Source organism: Ambystoma mexicanum, chromosome 6q (genome assembly GCF_040938575.1).
Source record: "Ambystoma mexicanum isolate Mex_15411 chromosome 6q, UKY_AmexF1_1, whole genome shotgun sequence".
NCBI classification, from domain to species: domain Eukaryota; kingdom Metazoa; phylum Chordata; class Amphibia; order Caudata; family Ambystomatidae; genus Ambystoma; species Ambystoma mexicanum.
The window spans coordinates 1,045,030,329-1,045,053,601 of record NC_090937.1 but is presented as its reverse complement, the minus strand read 5'-3'; positions in this window follow the sequence as shown (position 1 = coordinate 1,045,053,601).

Here is a 23,273-nt window from a genome sequence, read left to right as displayed (position 1 = left end):
AGCTTCGCACACACTCTTGCTTCTCGGCCACAAGGATACAGTTCAAAGCACAAACATCAGGGTCTTCTGCCAAAGCCTCTTTTACAATAAATGTCTCTTACTGCAGAGGGTTTGTCGTAACAAGCAAATCTCAAAGTTCCGTTCCTATCAGGATTTTTACATGTTTTCAATGTTCATCATGGGCCTCCCTCCTTCAGGTTGAGGCCACCTTTTTATCACAATGTTCACACTTGGTCTCTTTCATTCGAGCTCGCACCATGGATCTCCCTCATACGGGCTTGGATCCTCTTGATATGGATCTCCCTCGTTCGGGCTTGGACCCTCTTGATATCAAAATCGAAGACTTTCGAATGTGCAATGGGTTTTGCTTAAACCCTCGCAGGACCACTTCAATTCACTTCACAAAATTGTTCTCATCAATCTTCTACTTTTGTTTCTCTTGGCGGGATACCTTACAGAGAACTTTGATTGAGCACATTCACGGCGCCAGACTATTCTCTCAACGGTATTATATCTTTCCTTCTCAAAATATTCATCAGCAGTTTAATTTTACTTGCATCTTTCATCACACGTGTTTAACAATGTTCCAGCACTTATTATGCAATTTAGCCACTTGCAACCTTGACTTCAACACAAACCGGTCTTGCATCAGTCTCTCCCAAACCAGCTGTGTTGATCTCTCTGGCGCTTCTTTGTTCTTGGAGCCAAGGCCTTACGCTATCTGCCTCAAAGGTTTCTTGAAAGTAACAGTGTCTTGCTGACTTGCTAAAAATGGCAAGGGTAATTCCCTTCTTACGAACCCTTCTTGGTTTGCTGTCTTTCTCTCCTCGTTCAGCTTCAGATACAAAACTTCTGTACCTTTGTGTGCTTTGCCTCGCTCAGAGTGTGCTCTCGTTCTCCGCCTTTTATCCATGTGGGGAAGTTTAATGGAAGTCAGTTGTGAGTGATTGTCAGTAATTGCCTGACCTCGCCTGACCATAGTAGCAAAAGATGTCAGATACACTGCTCAGGTGTGATTCTGTTTTCTCCCAGAGTGGGCTGTCCATGTGAAAGTGTTGGTAGGATGGGGTAAAGCTGTTAGAGAGGAGAGATACCACGTCTCGCCAGCCAATGTCCCACTTCCCGAAGACTCTCACCAAGGGGATCCTCCCGCCATGGTCCACCCCCAGGAACTGGATCCAAAAGTGATGGACATGGCCTGGCCACCTGGATGACAGATCCCCTTGGACTAGCGGGTGAGACACCTTCTGGTTTCTCACAGGTACCCACACGAGAGACATGTTATCCCTCTTTCCCCATTGAAGAGCAACCTAGCCCCCAACCCCCAGCCTTTATAGCTCAGTGTAAGCCAGCTCCCCTAATTTTCCCAAATGTTTTCTCTGACAGTACTGGGACAAGGAAGAGGTGACTGCCAGTAATGAACACTAAAAACCCATTCCACCACTCTAGTACTGGGACGAGGAAGATGCCTGCAGAGCACTGCAAGGTTTAAGCATGTCCCTTTAATTGTAGTCAGGCAAGTCCAATTGAGATTCCACACCTGCAACCTGGCAAGTGGTTGTAGTATAAAGGGAACTCCAGAGAACAGCAGAGGGAGCAACGGGGAGGCCTGTTTGGGAGAGACCAACAGGAGACCCTTTCCGTGAGGAGGCAGCTGTGGTGGGACCTGAGGAGGAGCCAGGATGCCGGCTGACATCCCGGAGGACTTGTGGAGCCCAAGGCGAGTTGGGCCATTAGGCTGCCACAGGTGTTTGAGCCTGCGTGTGCAAGAACGAACATCTGGAGCTGCGAGTGAACAGGACGGAAGGGAGGAGGCCGTCTGCATCAGTGGAGAGGCAGCAGAGTTGCCGACGTGTGCAAGACTGCACCTGGCGTGCGAGCAGGGCTCGCAGGGGCCAGCCTGCCGACCTGAGAAGCAAGAGGAATCCTCAGGAGCCACCGGGGAGAAACGCCAAGGACCGGTGAGTGTCTGGGAAAGCCACTCAGAAGCTGGGGCACTCCTAGCGGGTTATGCATAGGGAATGAAGTATCGAATTGAATGAAAACTTGAAACAAAGCCTAATTATGCATATTGAATACCGAACTGAATGAAAAATTGAAACAAAGCTGAAGTATGTATATCGAATACCGAACTGAATGAAAACTTGAAATTAAGCATTTTGAATAGTGAATTGAATAAAACATTATGGACAAAACAAACAGCAGATGACAGCCAAAGGGAAAGTGCCCATGTGAAAGCAACCCATGAAAAAGAGTGCAAATGTGAAAGAGTGCCATAGAAAGGTGGGGCATGAGCAAGACCACCACAAAGTGACCTTTATGAATAAATGCACTGTGGCACGGCCAAAGACTGGTAAGAGGTGTGTGACACATTATGACAAAGACAAGAGGCTAACCAGGAGAAGCCAGAGGAGTGTAAAACTGCCCATAAAGCAAAGAGGACGACAAAGAGGAACTTTATGAATGTGACTTTGTACACAGGGCAAGTACAGAAGAACCTGTGTGAGCTGAAGAGCCTAGGGATCGTGGTTGCACAACCTGCAATGGGTGGACTGTGTGGTCTGATAACTGCGTCTACACAATAGTTAGGTAGCGGGGTGTGTGGCAGAGTGTTTGGCAGTGTTCGGCGAGGTGAGCAATTAGATGACATTACACCTTTTGAGTTATTCTATTTGATACTCTGCCTTACCACATCAATTGTTTTGGTCTATCACGTTGTTAATTGCTTTGCAAACACCCGCACGGACAAACTTAACACTTACCCGGCCCATGAGAGGCTTTAATATGCCAGGTAAAGCGCAAAGTAAAAGCAAGCACTACAACCTTAGCAAAACTAAACCTTATAGCAGAGTGCCGTACCCTAACTGCGAAGACCGTACTGCAGCAGGATGGGTCACTTCCTCCAAATCCCCACGCCCTTCTTCTAACAAAGTTCCAAGAAAAGACAAAAGGCTGCCGTGAAAAACCGATGGCCAAATTACAGACTTTTCAAACCGGGAAACGAAGGCACGGATGCAGGGATTGTTGAAGCTTCCAAAAAGACTACTGCATAAATGCTTGCTCAGGAGGGTAGTGGTAACCTGAGTCTAGTGTCTATGCCCTCCTTTGGAGCAATTGATGACAATTCTTTGCTTGATTTATGGTATCGTCTTTGTGGCGCTAATAGGGCTGCCGCGGAAATGGTTAATATCAGCAAGGAACCAGTGTTGTCGAACCCTGCACAATGTGGCTCACTGGAAGAAAATGACCAGCAGCGTGTATCTCCCAGACTATCGAGGACTCCTTCCCAATTCCCTTTTTCTAATCGATCTTCCACTCATTCCAATAATAATCCTGAGGATGTTGCGGACACCAATGTGGGCCAGAATGAGAGTGAACACAATGTCTCCCAACAGAATGCGAATATGCCTACATCAAACAACGTAATTCCATCTATGAATTTGCTCCATTTTGCAGTAAATATTCTGTTAAAATTATGTGACAAAATTTATACTCAATCGGTACACCACAGTGACATTTTGGGAAACCTTGTACAACAAATGTTCTCCTCCAGCAATAACAAGGTTCATAATTCTGCTGAGCCACAAGCTATTGCAGAAGAGGATATTGTGAACAAATCTGTGGTGATCTTAGAGCAAGTTGATCCTTTGACCCCTATGGTTGTCTCTCCTGTTACCAACTTGTCTCGGAAACAAACAAGAAGACAAGCGAGATTGAAAAAACAATCCACTGATAAAATACAATCTATGTCGTTTATGGAGGAAGTACAAATCCCCCCTACTCATCCGCTCAACTCTAGGGCAACCTCTGCGAATGCAATACTAGACGCTCACGGAAACGAGCTAATCGACGTAGAAAAAGAAAAGAAGCTAAAGCAGGTATACTCACCAGTTGGCCTTTACAAGATAGCAAGCCTAATACGTCCGAGGAGGGCACTCTGAATTGTGAAAGGAGTAATTATTTTTCAAGAGACTTTGATAGCACGGCGGACAGTTCATGCAACCATCACCGTCCTGATAAAATGAAAGTGGTGGTTGCGAGAGATAATGCTGCCGTTGTGCCTAATGTCACCCCGTTGGTTGAAGTGAACTTGAGAGTGGTGACACTAAGTGAAAAACCTGATCATAAGACCAAGAATCCCTTCAATAGATCTACTATTGTGAGGCTGTTCTCTAAGGGCCTTGCTCTGCAGATCCTTAAATCTTGTGACTTTGAGTTTTTCGAGCCGCTGAGGAGTAATTTTGAGTCAATCACACTTCTACACTATGTTTTACCGTCAACAGCAGCGCTGATACAATCACAAGCAGAGTCACTTGACTGTTTGGGTTATGAACTGGATCGTGTGATTCCCCAAGCTAATGACTCAAATGAATGTCGAAACTGTAAGAAATGTAAACATGTAGCTAAACCCACTGTGGAAAGTAAACCACTTACTGAGAACCAAGTTGGTATCTTATGGTTGCAGCAAGGGTGAACCAAATGAAAAAATTACAACCATAAGCATACTTGGTTACCTCATGGAACACACATTTTTTTGTTACAGGAAACATGGTTAGTGAATGATTTCCATGTAGATACACATGTTTGTTTCAGCATAATGCTCTCAAAGGCCCCAAAGGTAGACCTTATGGTGGCCTAATTCTGAGGATTAGTCACGACTTCCACGCCATTGAAGTTACTCCTTCCTTATATAATGAAAATGTACTGAAATTTATGTTAAGAATAATGCTGACGCTTTTAAAATACTAATAATTAACATATATGATCCTCCTAGTGGAGAACAAACTGATAGAATTTTTGATACTATAGATGAGCTTTTGACCTGCTGGCTCTTGAATGATCATAATATAATGATTTTATTAGGAGGTGACTTCAATGCGCAATGTGGAATAAAGCAGTTGTCTGCTTCTTACCCCCACTTAGCTGAAACAAACGTTCTGATCAAACCAGAAAAGTAATGTACGTGGTATTAAATGGAAGACCTTTTTGTGTGAATGGGGCTTTAGCTCATTAAACGGAAGAACTCCCAGCGACAATCTGGGAAAGTGCACCTGGTTTAGCGGCAATAAGTCAACTACCTTGGACTACCTATGGGGTAATTCTGATGTTCTTAGCCTCATTTGTGACTTTGAGGTTCAGAACATTGGGTTTAGTGACCATTCCTTGATAAGTGGCAATTTAAATCTACCATTGTATAGACCGATTTTGTGTGGCCCAAAGAACATCTCTACTAACAATGGCGGAACTGGAATAAAATGGAATGTCACTAAGGGGCCGATTCATGGACAAATGTGCGCCGAAAAAAGTGGTGCAAGCTGGCGCGTGCGATTCATGGAAGTCCCTGTGCATGTTTTTCTCGGGATGTGCGCCAAACCCATGCGTGACGCACACGGGCGCACACGTCAATGCAACATCCCGAACGCCATGCGCGATGCGCACAGGGAAAGCGCACAACGTCCACGCACATACCAAAAAGGGGGCGGGACACGGGGTGTAACGCACGGAATGGGGAACAACGTGTGAAAAAGAAGGCGTAACTGGGGAAGTACTGCAGAGAAATACACGGAACGCCCAAACGCACGCGAACAACTCGTATTCATGTATTTGAATGCAGGAAACAAGCGCACGCTAAAAGACGCGCACAGGCGTCAACACGTCCGCCACATGAAGGCATGTGTAAGCGTCCCAGCGCACAGTATAAAAGCGCGCACAAACAACAAACACGTACATACCGCTACGATGAATGCCCCATTTGTTGCAGCACTGATCGTGGGACACTGCAGGAGGAGGAGAATAGCCAGGGCCTGCATTTTTTCCCCCCGGACAAGCCTTTTTGGGATGCCTGACAACCAGGTCTATGGCAGGTATAGGTTTCCACCTCGTATCATCCTAGACCTGGTCAGTGAGTGGGAAGATGACCTTACATCCCCCACCCTCTGCTCCCAAGCATTGAGCCCCTTGGAGAAGGTGCTCAATGTCCTGCATTTTTTGGCCACTGGATCATTTCGGCAGACTACTGCCATAGTGAGGCCGGGGGGAGGGGGTCTCACAGGCCACGCAGTCACGCTGCCTACACCAGGTGTTGGCAATCATGACGGCGCGCCCCTCAGTCCGCAGGCACATATACATGCCCAGAACACCAGCAAAAAGGCAGGCCGTCGTCCAGGACTTTTACAGGGTGGCACACTTCCCCAAAGTGCTCGGTGCCATAGATTGCACCCATGTGGCCCTACGTCCACCTAGGGCCACTGAGCACATCTACCGAAACCGCAAGCACTGGCATTCCATCCACATGCAGGTGGTATGCGATGCCAACGGAATCATCACCTCTGTCTATGCAAACTACCCTGGCTCCACCCATGACAGTTTCATATACAGAATGTCCGCCCTGAGCCGGGACCTGGAAGCTGGGCAGTATGGAGACACATGGCTACTAGGTGAGTACAAATGACCGTGCACATGCATGCATGTCACACACAGACAAATACACAAACCCCAATAATCACAGCCATTATCACCTCTCCAGGGGACAATGCCTACCCTCTGAGCAACCACATGATGGCGCAAATCCGGAACCCCACCACACCACCCCAGGTAAGATACAATGCTGCCCACATTGCAACCAGGGCCATAGTGGAGCGCACATTCGGAGTGCTCAAGTCAAGCTTCCGCTCCCTTGACTGCTCTGGCTGCCAGCTACTCTATGAACCCCCAGTAGTGTGCAGGATCATTGTGGTAGCATGTGTCCTGCACAATGTTGCAAAACGGCAGGGCGTACCGGTGGACATGGTGGTGCCCCCACATCCCCAACCACAGGCACAGGTGCTGCCCATGGGAGGGGATAGGGCAAGTGGCGAGGCAGCACGGACCCAGCTTGTGGCCACATTTTTCACCTAAACTCCCACCCCTGCGGAGTGCACACAGGCCTGGCACATACCAGGTGACAATCGATGATGACAAAGAGACAGTCAACTGTCACAACCTTACCACCCTGAGACTGTTGCCATGGAAGTGCCACATTGTGTGCATCCCTAGCTACTGAAACCTAACCAATCCTGTGTGACCAAAAGGCACACATGCAAGGTGTGTATCACACAGACCTGCAAAACAGGCCATGACAACCGCTGGTATGTCACACAAAGCCACCAAAACCACAAAATGACATGGCAAGCAATAGCAAAACACCAACACAATAACAATAATGTACACATTGACATGTGAAAAATGCAAAGTGGCGTCAGACAATGATGCCTGACATGGAATCAGATGAAATGACTGACCAACAACCTCACACACAAAGCAAGTCATACCCAAATGCATAACAACAGTTGTAGCTTGAACATAACAATGAAGGCCTGTTCTCATGCACAGTGTGCACGGCAAAATAAACACTGCATAATATGTGTGCTGTGTCTATCTCCTGCAACACACTGCTCAGCACACAGCACAGTGACCAGTCATTGCGTGTGATGCACACCCTGAGCATCACATGAAAATGACAAACTAAATAAAAAAACAAATCACGCATGTACAGGATCCACAAACGGTCATAGATCATGTGCTGCAGGGACACAGTGGTCCCCAGTAGGCTAACTGTGTGCACATGTGGACATGGAATGGTGGTTGTACATGTTGTGGATCATAGTGTGAGTGTGTGTGTCAGTAGGGACATGCACTCACTACATGCATGTGCAATCAAGTGACCATCAGTGTCCTCATCACATGTGAACATTGCCCATGTGTACACCCCAGCATGTCAAACCACAACTATACCCTCACACCTGAAAGGTAAACACAACACATGAACAGAAATTGATCAGCAGAATACATCATGTACATAGGATACCACAATTACAATGTCTGGGTGCCCATCACACTGTGGGGCAAGACATCTGTCCAACAACAAAATACCCCCCCTCCCTCACATATCACCATGACCCACTGAACAACTGCACATGGGGTATGTAGCCTTCATCCTTGAAGTTCACCTGGCCACAGGATCACCCTTCCCCTTGGTCTCCATCTTCCACCTTGCGTGTAAAAAGTGTCCAGCACCCTTAGAGGCCACCTTGACTTGCAAAAACACCAAATCAAAGAGAACTCAAAGCAGGCTAACACCGAAGCCAAACAAAAAGCCTGCAGGCAGCAAAACAAACCAGAAGAGCCTCCAGTAGATGACTTGAAATAGCAGTACGTCACAAAGCCCAAGTACTAGCACAATGATGGAACAACCAAGGTAGCACAGTAAAACAATGTCACAACAGGATGTGTACCATGTGTGGTACATAATATTGAATGATGCACCACAAACTGATGTGTACTGTCACAGCTCCCGTGTACAGGCGCAGGAGTGGCATGAACCAACCAACCCCACCGTGGTCTGGGTGCCTGCAAGGTCAAACTCACACAGGCCTATGAGACCCTGGTGGGGAAGGAGGGTCAGGGATATGCAGTCGGGACAGGCATTGCTATACTGGATAACCAGAATGAGGGGCAGGAGAGGGGAGTAGGATTGACAAGGGAAAGTAGGGAATGTACAAAAACATAATAATCACATTAACACTTACACAATCAGACCAAACATGTACATCACGCACATAGTACCAAATTACTCAAATTGAAGTCAAAGAGAAACTTATCTCTGAGGTAAGTGCTGGCCTCCTGCCTGCACACTCGCAGGTCCAGCAACATGAGCAGTTCAATGCTGCAAAGAGAGCCAGAGTCACTAATCTGTGCGTGCTCATAACACACACCGCCATGCATGCCCCAAAGTAACACGATACTCTACAAACTATCTGGTGTGGTGCTTCATATCCATACATAAGATTCCCCCCATGATGGTTCATACACAGTCAATGCAGTAAGTGATGCGCCGGTGGCTGTGTGGCAAATTTAAGACCAATGTGTCAAGATTCACACAACATCCAATGTTCCTTGGGTAAGCATCCAGACGCATTTAGCAAGGTACGACTTCAGTACAAGTCGTGTTCCAGCATAACCTAAATAAAGTAGCTAGTGCATGTGGCAATTCAAACCTGTAAATGAAATGCACTACAAACAAGTCTGTACCTCGCTGTCTGTCCCTGTGAGCTGCTTCTTTTACTGTCTTGGATTGCTACATGGCTAATACAACTGCCTCAATGGACCATGTTGGACCGGAGGATATGTGCCACTGCCCCTGCATGTGCCCCTGACAACTTTCCCATCAACTACCCATTACTCCACCAATGCATCTTAGCTATACTGTGCGCTTCAACACCAATATCTGTCCAAGCTCACCGTCAGTGGTGCTACTTATCATGCATGTGCAACTGTCCTGGTGGATGGTTGGCTGCGGTGTGGCCCCCTTGTGCTGCTCACCTTGCCTGGAGTTCCTTGAAACACGTCAGCTTCTGTATGACATATGAGCGCAATCCCTGTGGCTCTGCCTGCGCACACATCTGCATGCCTGCACCACCAAACGTGGCAGGCTTCCAGACATCCAATGGGCCATGTCTGCTGGGAAAGGTGGTCTGGAGGCTCACCCCCCTACAGAAAGGCCAGAAAACACATGATTAATGCATGAAACTTCCCTGTGTGTGTCTCCTCAGGCATGTCATTAGTGGACCATGTCAGAGACGTACATCAGAAATCACTCCATCAGTGCAACTTTCCCAGTCAAAGTGTGTCAGCCACTGTCTACAGCATGAATTACATGAAGCACATGAACAGCAAAGAAAAGAAACACACTACAGAATGTATAGCAATTAATGCACACATGAATCATGAAACCACCCATCTAGCAAAGGAAGAACTGTGGTTAAAATCACCCCTATCATCCCCACTAGGGGTGTCAACACAAGTAGTACAGCAGTAGACATGCCACAGATATGACAGTCCAAAGCCCTTGTGTAATAGGCTGTTACACCAAACAATCCTTGCAAGCCCATGGATAAGGAAAGCAGGAGTAGCATATGTGAGTCAGGACCCCAAGCTGCAAACATATACACTAGACAAGCTTGAAGGGACCAGCTGGAACAGACAGTGGATGCTTTCAAAAGCAACAAAGTACCACACTGTCACATAAAAGCACAACAGAACAGCAATTTTAAACTATATTAACTGATTACACTATCAAAAACCTACATTACCTAATTAAACTAACTATCAAATAGAAACTTAACTAACTAAACTAAAAGAAAAATCAAAAATGGCCACATAAGACCCGGGGGGGAGGCACCCAAGAGGGGGGAGGTACAGGGTGCTGCTCAACACCCACATGCGATGATGTTGAGGAAAAAAAAAACTCCATGGGCTCAACGCCCGCACAGCCCGACCTATGTGGGAGATACCTTGTCGTCCGAGTCTGGCTCTTCCTGGAAAGGATGACGTGGCACAGGAGCCCGACCACGCCTAGCCGCAGCTTGCCCCTCATCGGCAGCAAGTCTGCCGGACGGGTGAGCCTGGTTCTGTGCGGCGATGACACATAGGTCTGCATGCATAACCTCACATGACACTGTGGGATGTTTTTACCCATGCATCCGAGCCCTACCTCAAAAACTGTGCAGTACTGGCATTGAAAACATAATGATGGCCAGAGCTTCCCAGAAAATGCCCAGGGAAATGCATGAAGAATAGGCTGCCACCCATTTTTGCCGATGTTATGGGCACAGAAGGGCACTGCCTAAAACCCCATTGGACTACCCACACAGTAGCCTGAAACCATTGGGAATGGCAATGCTGATTGCCAAGAGCAACCTAGAATTGTGGGGAATTCATTTTCTTAAATCCCAAAAATGGGTGCATTACCAGTACTCACCACTATCAGAAAGCCGGCGTTTTAAAACAACACCAGACTTTTTTTTTTGTGTAAAACTGAATAAATGAACCCAAAGCAGGCCAAAGAAAGACTTACTGAGGGGTGGATACAATGTAAAGTTATATTCTGAAGTGACTTGAAGGTTTATAACAAGACTGGCTGAGCTGTGGATTTCAGCAGTTTAAGTAAATTTGGACTGAAAGACACTAAAAATCTAAATGTTTAAAAGAAATGAGTGACCTACTTTTGAGTGTCACATAGGTTGCAATTGTTTAAATGTCATAGTTTTAAACTTAGAATCAGCATTCTAGCTGCATATGTACAAATGGTTATTTTTATTTGAATGCAGAAAACTGGGTAACTAAAAGTGACATTAGCTGGGGCCTGGCTTAAGGAACTGAATTCTGCCCACCAGCTACCCCCGACAGGAGATGAGACTTGCACAACAGCTGTGTTCCCAGGCCTAGCTGCCTTTTGCTGTTCCCACCAAAAGGGATATGACACTTCTCTGATTGAATTACCTGGGCTCTGCAGGAAATTGAACAAAGCCCTGTCCTGACTCAGGCAAATGTTTTATTGGTGGGAGTCGTAAATGTGGCTTCCTCCTGGAAGGAAAGGGGAGGAGCACTGCATGTGAGAGCAAACTGGCTTGGCAGAACTGGAAAAACCAGAAATTCAACCTTGTGCTGGGGGGAAACCACACCCCTTTGGGGCCAGAACATAACTCTAAAAAGATGGATCATTCATAGAGCGGACTTGTGAGAATTTTATAAATGATACCATAATTCTTGTGATTTTTCTGCCCACATTTTAAGAGGTTTTTAGAACCGGTGGTATGATCTGGGGGCAAGCTAGCAGTTAAGAGGGTATTACTTAAAATGTATGCATGTTAAAAATCTGACACTTCATCAATTAATGTCCATACTCCTTGCGCACATGTGTGTAAATTTGGGTTAATGTCCGATATTGCAAAACCAGTTAAAAAGTGCAAATGTTGCCATTTCTCAATGCAAGCTCTCAGGAAGAGCAGATTTGGACAGGGTATACCTCCTGTGATATGTGATGGGTGCATGTAATTTTAAACAAATGTGTACCTGTGCAAATATGTCTTTTGGGTCAAAATATAGATTGTGTGTAATTTGACAGGGGTGGGTTCTCTGTATCATAAACAGACCTCATCATGATGACACTTCATTTCATTCCCCCAATCAAGGGGAAGAGGATGAAGTGGCCAATGACAAGTGGAGAGGGGTAGGGTCTAGAAAGCTAGCCTCTCCACCCACTTTCAAAACACATAAAAGCAGAAAGTCAGGACAGATAGGGACATTCAATTCCATTTGCTGCAACGCGCTCTGCCAGACCACACAACATCCAGAAGATACTAGATTCAACACTTAGACTTTAAAACTCCAGAGAACTTGATTCAGAACTCAAAGCAAGGGCCTAAACTCACAAACTGAGAACTCTTCTCAGTGGGCCTCAGCATCCAGCAAACCTAACAGCGATAGCAGCATCCAGGAGCCGTGCAGATCAGCGCTGGGTCCAGAGAAAGCTGTGCAGAAAGATCCAGAAGCAGTGCTGTACCCAGAGAAAGCAGAGCAGTATCCAGAAACAGAGGCAGAGCAGAGCTGACCCAGACCGCTGTTCGCAGAACCAGAGAGCTGACCCAGACCGCTGTGCACAGAGACCGTCCGTGGCGAGTGAAGAAAACCTGACCAGATCCGTGGCGAGGCCCATTCTATTTCTAAATATATTGTGAGTACCTAGCAGAACTGTGCAGAACCAATCTCTTAGTTAAAATAATATAATTCAATCTATTTTAATCTAACCAGAACTGTCTCCTAACTGTCACCTGTCATTTGCAAAGCTGTCACCTGTCATTTCTAGTTGCTAGCTGTAACTTGTCACTTTGAACTTTTAAAATTTCAAATCTGAAAAACGACCTTTACCATATCGCTCATATCTCCGTGACCGTTTGTCTTAGAGACTTGCAGTAACTTTCCTCTGAAAGCTGGGAATCTTGGCCTTTCAACGAACCTAGAACCGCATTCCTATTCCCTATACTTTTGCCGCAATCGCGAAAAACACACTCTCGAATTTTACCGCGATTTGCAAATTTCTCCACGTGTGAAAACAGCAGCTTCCTTGCTTTCATTTGCCAAAAATTCGTTTAACCTGCCAATCATTCCTAGAACATTGGTAAAGTAAGCCTGAACTTATTTAAACCAACTAATCCTCAACCTGAACCTCCAGAGGGAATTAAAATCATTTTAGCACATTTTCCAATATATTGCTATCACATTTTAAAGCATTTTGAGCCTGTGTAAAACTCATATCTATTCTCCTCTAAGCTTGCTGGGAAACTGGAACTCTGTATTACATTGTGATTGTATACCTGAACTGTGTGCTCTTCCTTCCATCTCCTTACATGGTATAGGGGGGGGGGAATTGCCACAAAGGGAAAGTGATTACCTTGTCTTTTGTGAAACCATATCAGTTTATCTTCTATACTGCATTTCATTCATTCAACCTTGCATTTCCTTGAACCCTATAAAGCTTTCTCTACCACATTATTCTTCTGTCCCTATTTGCCAGTGTGCTACCTTATCCATTCATGTCAACTCCTTAGTGATTATAAAGAAGTGTGCTAGTGCCAGATTCTCCGTTGTTAATCTTTATCATATCAGATTAAGTGTGATATTCAATTATTAAGTTATTATAAAGTGTGATATATATATATATATTGTTTAAATTCTCAAATAAACCTTTTAACTTGCAAAACAGAACTACGTCTTGGCTCAGTGGGGTCAGGGGGATTCCAAGAGAGGGGTGTTATATAGGGGTCGTCATCCAGAACGCATGAACTGGACATAAAGATATATCAATAAGGGTTTCCATTCAGTATCCCAGACTAGGCATTGACTTAGCTGTAGTGTTGAATTGAATCCTCTTACAAATTGGGGGCTTGTCCGGGATTCCGGATTAGATCTATCACTTGTGCAGATTAATACAGTGTGCCAGCTGACCAGATACACATATCCGGTCGGATCACCACGCTGTGTTACGCTGTAAAGCACTCCTCAAAGGAACGCTCTAAGGAAAAGGTCTGTTTTGCAAAAATAAAATACAAACTTCTGTAAGTCAGGAAGGAACTCAAATTCCAGAATGACGACCTTGGTAGATATGAAAATAGCCAGAGAGCACTTCTTACATAAGCTATTTGTGAGAGGTGAGTGGACTCATCAGGACCAGACGGTCTGGTTGCAAGCAATCGCACCCCAGATCACGGAAACAGGGTCAGATAAATGGAGAGACCAGGGTCCCTTACATGTGGCCCTGAGTGAACTATATATGTCCTCTAAGGCCAAGGATGAGCACAACAAGATTGCCAGGGTAGCGGCATATTTATATTTACATATGGGAGCCATGCAGGACAAATGTGCTGAAGGCCAAGATATGGCGAGTAGGCAACTGCTGGCATTACAGAATGCCCAATCTGATCTGGACTCTTCTGAGCAGAGGCTGCAGAGGAGCCAGGAGTCAGAAAATGATAGTAGGCAGTATATCATTAAAATAAAAGAGGACATGGATATACTGCAACAGGAAAAGGCTGACCAGGATACTAGATTTCTGGCCCTGCAGAAGGAGTACCAAGACAGTTTGGACTCCTTACTGCAGAGCCAGAAAAAGCTGGAGCAACAATTAGACTTTAACAGGGCATGCACGGAGCAGGTAGCCACCCTGCAAAGTCATCTAGATAGAGTGAAGGCAGAGAGCAACAAGCTGATTTTGAAAGACCTGGATACCCAGGCAGAGTTTGATGAAGAACGCCAGAAAGCTGGTGCCTTTCAAAGGCAGAGGGACGACCTGGCGGCACAAATGCAGGCTCTTAGTCAGGAAAGAGACTCCTTAGGCCAGGAAGTCTGCCATTTAAAAAGAAAAACAGAAGAAAATCACTTGGCCCTCCAGGGGCTGGGTGACCTCCAAAAAGAACACCAGAACTTGTTAGAACACACCAGGAGGGTGGAGGATGCTCTGGCAAGAAAGGAGCAGGCCAATAGGGACACAGCTCAGGAGGTAACCCTCCTGCAGCAAAAACTGGCCCAGTGCTCCAGGACCAATCAGGAGGCACAGAGAGAGAATGAGGCTCTCTGCCAGCACAATGATAGACTCCAACAACAGGTAGCGATGCAGGAGAGACTGATAGAGTCTAGTAAGGCCTTAACTGAGGAACTGAAGGCGCAGGCTCTTGCATTGCAACAGGGAGCAGGGGCGGATAGAGATGAGGTTCGCTGGGAAAGAGAAACTCCTGAGCATAACCCCAGGAGCCCTAGTACCAGAGGCCTTTATCTCTCTCAGTCCCTGGACTCTGCCACCCCCATGTCCCCTGGCGCACATGAGCACAGGGCCACAGAGATGGCAGATTACTATCCAGCCAGAAGCATGGGGCTCATAGGCCAGTACCACCCAGGAATGGAGGGGCGGGCATCCGGGTATGGGCACCCAAGCACAGTGCAATTTAATGGGGACGCCCAGGAGAGTAGGCCCATTAAGGGCATCCTGAAAACCTCTGCCCAGTTAGGTCAGTGGGGGGGTACCCATCAAATCCTGGCAGCAAGGAGGGATCTGAAGACTCCTTTGAGCGGTACAGGACACAGGAGACCAGGTCCCCACATTCTGCCAGCCATTCCCAGGCTCGCAGAATCCGGGAAAACCTGGAAGAACAGACGGGAACCTCTGGGAGCAGTGCCTCTGAGTCAGAAGATGAATGGACCAGGGTTACCCGGACCAAAAGGGCCAATAAGACAAAAAGGGCCTTGCTTAAGGACCCCTTAAAGCAGATTAAGGCAATCAGGAGCGTCATCACGCCTTATCATAAGAACGCCAAGTATTCTGTTTGGGAGCACTTAGAGTTGTTTGAGCAAATGATGGAGACTTTCCATTTGAAGGACAGCCAAAGCTGTATTCAATATGTAAAGTGGACCTTCTCCCCGGAATACTCCAGTTTCTTTGCGGGGCTGGAGGACCAAAATCATTTAAGATGGTCCACCTATAAGGCGGCCATCTTGAAACATTTTTCTACTCATAGAAATCCTCAAGAGGCTCGCAAGGCAGCCTACAATTTACAATGTGGGGAGGATCAGGCCCCACAAGAATTTGTGCAGGAGTTAAAGCGTGCTTTTGCACAGACCACAAGAAGGGTGCGCACGGATAGCAGAGAATTTATTAATACGTTTTTCCATGCCTTGCCCAAATACATAATGACCCAGCTCGTGAGGGATTTTCACGAGAAAAGATCTTTAGACTGGGTCATTGAACAGGCGACCCGGATCTATGAGGTGCAGAAGCCAATAGAAAATAAAAATAATGCGCCCAAAAACCCCAAAGCCAACAACACCCCTGCTGCTGCCAAGGTGGCAGAGGTAAAGGTCACCCCCGTTTTAGATTTGGAGGTGGGGGGGCCTAAAAACCTACCTGCACCTAATAATGCTAGGCCCAGAAGGTCCTCGGGCCAGACAGGGAGTGAAAGAGGTACTCCCACAAATGGGGTCCCTCGCTCTCCTGACTATGTAAGTCCCCGTTACAAGGGAAATCGACCCATCCTGGGTTATGTGTGGACTCCTCCAGCCCAAGGGGGGGGGATCCAGCCAAGCACCTAACCCGGGGAACTTCCCTCCTAACTTCCCCCAGGAGGGCAGAAATTCTCCAAATCCTGGGCAGAACTTTTTCCCCTGGTATCCACCCAATTTCCAGCCCCAAAATCATCCATCCTTCTTTCCCCAATTCCCTGAGCCCAGACAACCTAATCCGGGAGAGGGGAGGCCAAGGGTGGAGGGGTACCAAAATCTTCCCAACCAGGGGTACTACCAGAGAAGGGATAGCTACCCTTCCCGGGATCAGCCCAGGGGAGAAAATAGAGCCCTGTATCAGCCTGAGCGGGTTTCCCAGTTAGAGCGCAAGGTCCAAAATATGGCACGGGATCTGGGTCACATACTGAGGGCGCAGCAGAACCCTCAGATGGGCATGCCGGCACAGAATGTACCAAACTCTGGGCCTGGTGCTCCAGAGCAATGACGGGGGCAGCACCCCGATAACACACCGGTTCCCAGGGAGGAGGCACAAGGGGAAGAGGGGTGTAAAGCCTTGGAGGAAGCTTCCTTCCCAACTTGTAAACAGCCCCTGGAAACCCAGGAACCGGAAACAAAATCTCTTGCCCCTGAAAGTCTGCCTCCTAAGGAGCAGAGGGGGGGTAGGAGAAACAAAAGACCCAAACAGACTCAGTTTGAGGAGGAGGTACAGATCTTCCAATTTGAGGGAGAGGGATCCTCAGAAGATCCTGGGAAAAGGATCTTCTCCTTCAGAGATGGGGGAACTCCTCCCAAGGAAAAATGGGCCCCAAGGGATTCCAACCCAGACTGGGGAGATATGGAGACTGAGCTACCGCCGCCCATCATCTCATCCCAGAACCCACAATACCAAAATCCCCTGGTTCAAACCCATCCTGATGACTGCCTCCAAAAAGGGGGGGGCGGCCCAGAACCGGAACCAGGGGAACCCACAATGGCTCTGATCTCCAGTTGCCAACTTTTTCTTTCAGATTCCCAAGGCTCTCCACAGAATGCTGCCCAAATCTCTTCGCTAGCCATGTCCAAAACCAGAAAGTTAGCCCACCAGTTGTCCAAAAATGTGCATTATCTGTGCCCCCTTGAGGAGAAGGAGGGAAGATACTATGCCCCGGCACAAGTACAGGGGCAGGGTACAATTTTGGCACTAGTGGACACTGGATCTCAAGCTACCCTTCTGTCCAGAAGGGCCTTTGACGAACTGAATGCAGGAAGGGGAGAGAATTACCAAATTCCTCTCACCTCTCTTCCTGGACAACTGCAGAACTTTGACGGGAAGGAAATTCCGATTGAGGGGACTGCAGACTTGGACATTAAGATCGGGCGACACAAGGTGAAACACCCGGTCATAGTAGTGACTCCAGAGGGCACCCCTTGTTTACTGGGGAATGACCTCCTGAGGAGGTTGTCACCCTTAATAGATTGCGTAAACAAGGTCCTCTGGACCCAGACTAGCCGACCAATAAAATTAAAACAGAGTGTCAACCATGTTAGTTTAAACGGCACCTGCCACATGGTTGAACAAAAATCTGACCAAGTAGAATTTCACTTCCAGAACAACCAAATTCCAGACGTGACAGTAATAGCAGTAGGACAACAGACTGGTGATGGGGGGTCCTCTCTATTTCTGAAAATCAACCTTCCTTCCAGTTTAAGGTGGTATTCCACACTGGAAGGAAACACCCTGAAATTCTTTACTAATCCACAATCAGAAACTCCCACTCCTATAGTCCAGAAAGATGTGAAATCAGCTCAGAGCCTGGCTGAGATTCAGCAAATTGGAGAGCAGTTGTTCATTCCTGTTCAGTTAAATGATGGGAAGGACTCTGTTCTCGCTCGAGTGTGTGTGAACAACGGTAAGAGCTTCATCAGCGAAGCCATGTTTCGCCAACTCCCAAAAGATCCAGCCATTCCCACCTTCAAACTGATAGACAAATGGGAAATGGACCTGGAAGCACCTAATTCCAAACATCTCCTGCCAAGCAGGTGTTTGCTCAAAATCTCCATTGGCAACAAGAGCATAGTCCACAATTGTTGGGTCGTGCGAGACGTCCCTGCCGCCTTTTACTTAGGCAGTGACATTCTCAATCGCTTTGTCATTAGTTTGGACCTAATAAACTTCAAAGCTTGGTCCCGACTAGCGGATAATCCCATGGGCTTTGATGATCCAGAAAAAGCATTTAGGTCAGCTCAATTGCTACCTTATGCAGTTGAAATTCAGATCAAAGAGGAGGTCACCATCCCAGAAAGGACCCGACAATTCTCCCTGGAAGTGAAAGCTAAAAGAGGACAATATTTGCAAAACCCTGATGCTTACATACATCTAAATGCTTCTCTCCAACAGCAAGGGTTAGGGGTAAACCCAACACCATTAGTCAACATAGAACATGACACCATTCTAATAGAGGTGGATAACAGCGACTTAAAGAGTATTACTCTAGCCGCAGGCACCATTATTGGAATGGCGGTTGATGACCGACATTTTTCCATTGATTTAGGTAATGAACTGTTAGGGCCAATCCCCAAGGACTGCGTTGACAGTGACAGTGAGGACAATACAACACCAGACAGGATCTGTACCCGGCATGGGGGGAACTTCCTGGTGTACACTTCCTGCCCCTATGGTAAGGAAGATGTGACTTGTGACTTCAGGAGGCATGAGGTGATTTTACAGGTCCATGAGGGCTGCCTTTCCCACCTGAAGCCTCCGGTCCAAATCAGCACTCTGACCAGGGACTTCTCCACCCAGCTGGAGGAGGCCGCGGAGATAGCCAAACCAGAAGTCTTTCCAGGCTTCAGGCAGATGGTGGAAGAGAGAGTCAACCTAGCCGATGCCTGTGTGACTCTGGAACAAAAGCAAAAGTTGAAACAAGTTTTCTTGGATTTCCAAGATCTCTTTGCGGTAGACTCATATGAATGTGGTCGCACTGACATCCACACAACAACAATCCCCACGGACCCTGGCATGACTCCTGTGTTTGTGAAGCAATATCACTTGCCTCTCGCATCAATGGAGTCCCTTACTGAAATAATTAAGAACCTTGAGTCCCGGGGAATAATCCGTCCAGTCCACAGCACCTTCAATAATCCGGTGCTGGGAATATTGAAGCCAAACGGCCAGTGGAGACTCTGCGCCGACCTCAGGGAGCTCAACAAACGGGTCCATACTTCCCGAAGGCCTCTGCCCTACATTGACCAAGGGCTGGCCCAGATCCAGGGGTCACAGGTATTCACTGCAATAGACCTGACCAATGGATACTGGACCATGCCGGTCAGTAGGGAGGACCAGTTCAAGCTGGCTTTTACCTTTGGGGGCCAGCAGTATACATGGACCCGGACACCCTTCGGATACCTTAACTCTGGTAATGAGTTCAATATTTTCCTACATAAGGCCATGCCCGACCTGGGCGCGAGGGGTAACCTGGCTTATGTAGATGATGTCCTCATCAAAAGCTCAACTGTTGAGGAACACATAGCGGAGATCCGTTATGTTCTGACACAGTTGAGGGCCGTCGGAGCAAAACTTTCCTTTCAAAAAGCACAGTGGTGCAGAACCCGTGTTAATTTCTTGGGGCATGAGATTACTCCTCAGGGTCTCTGTCCCCAGGAAAAGAAAGTGGAAGCACTTCAGAAACTGAAAGACCCCACAACTCTGCAGGAACTAAGGAGCCTCCTTGGACTGACTAATTACAGCAGAAAGTTCATTGAGGGCTACGCAGAGATCACCAGACCCCTGATTCATCTCCTGAAGGGAGGGGTCAAGTGGGAATGGGGTCCAGAACAAGCCGAGGCAGTAAAACAACTCAAAAGAAGCCTCTCAAAAGCGCCTTGCCTAGCTTACTCTGTCAGAAACAAGGAGTTCTTCCTGGAGACGGGTTTCTCTAATACGTGCTTGACGGCAGTATTATACCAAAAGCATGACAAGGTCAATAAAGTAATCTCCTATGCGAGCAAAACTTTATCCTCTGTGGAGGAAAAATTCAACGATTGTGAGAAGGCACTCCTGGCAACGGTGTGGGCATTGAAGAATTACCGCCCGTTTATCCAGGGGGAACACATCATAGTGGAGACTCCACACCAGACTCTGCAATATCTCCAAAGTGACAGAATCCGGGCCGGAAATGTAAGTAATTCCCGAATTACTTCCTGGATTCTGTCAATGCAAGGCTTTCCTGTGGAGGTCAGATATGGCCAAAACAAGAAGAGTCCCCTCGCGCAAGGTCTGGCTGACTTGCATGATTGTGCCAGAGAAAACTGTCTCGAGGACGAAAGTCTAAAAACAAAGGACAACATGGAGGCATACCTTAATTCCCCCCACAAAGTCCTTGAAGAAGACAAGTGTGAGGGAATGCCCACTGTATATGTGGATGGATGCTCTTACCATGTTGACAACAACGGGGAGAAAGAACTGGTGGCCGGCGTAGGGAATGCATGGGTGAATGAGTTCCCAGAACCCTCAGCTGGATACAAAATTGGTCCCCGAAGTAGTCAGGTGGCAGAATTGATGGTTGTGCATCAGGCCATCCTCACTGCTGTCCAGCATCAACTCCACAAACTGGTCATAATCACAGATTCGGATTATGTACGGAACGGGTTCGTGGAGCACCTGGTTAATTGGAAAACCAGAGGCATGCTATGTGCTAACAACAAACCCTTGAAACATGGGAAGTTGATCCAAAACATTGATGATCTGGTCACCTTGAAAGGAATGACCATCTATTGGAAAAAGATCAAGGGTCATTCCAAAGTAGAGGGACCAGAAAAAACTGGAAATGACTTAGCTGATCAGCTGGCCAAAACCGGGGCCATCCAAGGGGATCTAATTGAGATTGAGTCCCTGTTGGGGGAAATCCAGGTCACTGCTATCACTAGGTCCCAGACAAATGCTCACAACGACCTTTCAATTGCACAATGGAGTAAGGAGACCCCTGATGCTGATTTGATTACCGCTCAGAAGGGGGATCCAATTATTGGTAAGTTTTACCAACACCTTGAGGACCCTGAGAACTTTCCCCTGACAGATACCGATTATATTGGGAAAGAGGACCTAAGAGTGTTGATGAAATGTCCAAAAATGTTCCGAATCCAAGACGGTTTGCTGGTAAGGAAATCCAAAGCTGGCCACGATCAGTGGGTGGTTCGTACCTCATTCCGAAGCCTGATGTTAAGTCACGCCCATGATGCGGCCACCGCCGGTCATAGGGGGTTTTACACAACACTGGAAATCTTAAGAGAGGTTGCATACTGGCCACACATGGGGCAGGACCTTGACCAATACTTGAAGGGGTGTCTTGTGTGTGCGCAATTTCAGCCGACGTCCCTCACACACCGCGTGCCTCTCCAAAAGCGGGGGACGACACTGCCATGGTCAGATTTGCAAATCGACTTTGTAGGCCCTATGATTCGCTCATCTAGAGGAAACAAGTACATGTTGACCGTTACATGCTTGTTTACCAAGTGGGTGGAATGTCTCCCAGCCCCAAATTGCAAGGCAGAAACTGCAGCTGCCCTGATGATTAACCACATCTTTTCCCGTTTCGGCCTACCTCAAAGGATTGAGTCAGACAGAGGTAGCCACTTCACCAGTGAAGTGATGACAAAGATGTGGGAGATACTGGGGGTCAAAAGGAAGTTGCATATTGCTTACCGGCCAGCTTCTTCTGGGGCAGTAGAGAGATATAACCGAACCATTGTGAGCATATTAAAGAAGTTTGTGGCAGATTCTAGGCCAAGTTGGGATATCCGATTACCTCTGGTCCTAATGGCCATCAGATCTACCCCTTCATCTGCAACCAAAATATCACCATTTGAGTTGATGACTGGACGCAAGATGGTGCTTCCTCAGCATTTGCTCTACAGGACCCAAGAGCAGACACTGATAAATGCCTCCACAACTCATGAGTATGTGGAGAATTTAAGGAAACACCTTCAACATGCTTTTGCTTATGCTTAGCGGAATCTAGAAAGATCAGCTGATAGCATGAAGACCCACTATGACCTGAAAACTTCCAGGAAGGAATATCAGGTGGGGGACCGGGTCTATCTATACAACTTCCAAAGAAACCAGGCAAAACAGCGAAAATTCTTGCCTACATGGAAGGGACCCTTTGAGATTATAGACAAGATCTCCCCTGTGGCCTACAAGATCCGCATCCCCAAAGGCGGTTTGGCAGAGGGGGAAGACAAGTGGGTCCACATTAACCAGTTGAAGTGTTGCCATCCCAGGCACACTCTGCAACAACTGGAGGAATCCTCTGGAATCCTAGAGGGTACTGTCTCAGATTAATTCAGTTCTAACTTAAAATATCCTACATATGGCCTATCAAATTCTGAGTTTCTCAATGTGGGTGTTTTTGTTTTTGAATGCAAAAAGAAATGTGCATGTTCATATGTTTTGACTATAAATTTATATGCCACCCCACTATATCAATGGTGGGGGAGAAATGTCCATGAATAGGTATTGCCGCTCTTCCTTTGTCGTCCTAGGAGAAGGAAAACCTGCAGGCTGGCCAAGGAGGACGATCCGGAGACCGGGAGCAGAGACGCAAGGGGCCCAGTGTACCGCCCAATATTCCCATCAGGACCGGCAAGGAGAACCGATCGATCAGTACCGGATGGAGGAAAAGATGCTGAACTGTGCCATCTATTGGAAGAAGATGAGGAAACATCCCAGGTCTTGCGAGTCCCATCAGTGAAACAGAATTACCATCGCAAGAGGGGGGCTTGTGGGATGTTTTTACCCATGCATCCGAGCCCTACCTCAAAAACTGTGCAGTACTGGCATTGAAAACATCATGATGGCCAGAGCTTCCCAGAAAATGCCCAGGGAAATGCATGAAGAATAGGCTGCC